This window comes from Lipotes vexillifer, unplaced genomic scaffold, assembly GCF_000442215.2.
Source record: "Lipotes vexillifer unplaced genomic scaffold, Lipotes_vexillifer_v1.1 scaffold65, whole genome shotgun sequence".
NCBI lineage: Eukaryota > Metazoa > Chordata > Mammalia > Artiodactyla > Lipotidae > Lipotes > Lipotes vexillifer.
Genome location: NW_006796728.1, coordinates 2,692,750 through 2,694,170, shown reverse-complemented (window position 1 = coordinate 2,694,170; position 1,421 = coordinate 2,692,750). Strand labels below are relative to the sequence as shown.

General features: G+C 39.8%; 1 pseudogene; it reads left to right on the top strand.

Annotated features, from left to right (window-relative positions):
• The first annotated feature begins 364 nt into the window (after positions 1 to 364).
• LOC103071903 (small nuclear ribonucleoprotein Sm D1-like) lies at positions 365 to 943 on the top strand (annotated as a pseudogene).
• Positions 944 to 1,421: the final 478 nt, after the last annotated feature.

Genomic DNA, 1,421 nt, shown 5'->3' with positions numbered 1-1,421 from the left:
CCCAAACAATTAAGAAAACATTAATAGGAACATACATATTGATACCGATAATTACCTTAAATGTAAATGGATTAAATGCTCCAACCAAAAGACATACACTGGCTGAATGGACACAAAAACAAGACCCATATATATGCTGTCTTCAAGAGACCCACTTCAGACCTATGGACACATACAGACTGAAAGTGAGGGGATGGAAAAATATATTCCATGCAAATGGAAATCAAAAGAAAGCTGGAGTAGCAATTCTCATATCAGAAAAAAATAGACTTTAAAATAAAGACTATTGATATTCATAGCCAGTCGGTGCTTGGTTGTTGGGTTTTGCGCACTATTGGACCGAAAGGGTGACGGCACCACTAGGATGAAGTTTGTGAGAATTTAGATGAAATTGAGTCACGAAACTGTAACCACTGAATTTAAGAATGGAACACAGGTCCATGGAACAATCACAGGTGTAGATGTCAGCATGAATACACATCTTTTTTTTTTTTTTTTTTTTTTTGCAGTACACAGGCCTCTCACTGTTGTGGTCTCTCCCATTGTGGAGCACAGGCTCCAGGCACACAGCCTCAGTGGCCATGGCTCATGGGCCCAGCCGCTCCGTAACATGTGGGATCTTCCCAGACCAGGGCATGAACCCATGTCCCCTGCATCGGCAGGCAGACTCTCAACCACTGCGCCACCAGGGAAGCACATGAATACACATCTTAAAGCTCTGAAAATGACCCTGAAGAACAGAAAACCTGTACAGCTGGAAACACTGAGTATTCAAGGAAATAACATTCAATATTTTATTCTGCCAGACAGGTTACCTCTAGATACACTTGTCGTGGATGTTGAACCAAAGGTGAAGTCTAAGAAAAGGGAAGGTGTTACAGGAAGAGGCTGAGGACGAGGAAGAGCATGTGACCGAGGCTGAGGAAGAGGGGGTCCTAGGTGATAATATCTCTCGACTACTATTTCAAAGTAACGAAGAAGAAGAAGACGTGGCAGAGGAAGACTACATGGCTAAGTTAGAAGATGGTGGAGTCTTAAGCAAATTGTGTCTCTCAAGATTATGATTTTAAAGTGATCAATGCCCTGGCTGCTTTTCGTACAGGCTTTGTTTGTTTGTGGCAGTTTTTAATAAACATAAATATAGGAAAAAATAAATACATAAATAAAATAAAATAAAGACTATTACAAGAGACAAAGAAGGACATTACATAATGATCAAGGGATCAAGCCAAGAAGAAGATATAACAATTGTAAATATTTATGCACCCAACATAGGAGCACCTCAATACATAAGGCAAATGCTAACAGCCATAAAAGTGGAAATTGAGAGTAACACAATCATAGTAGGGGACTCCAACACCTCACTTTCACCAATAGACAGATCATCCAAAAAGAAAATAAATAAGGAAACACAAGCTTTA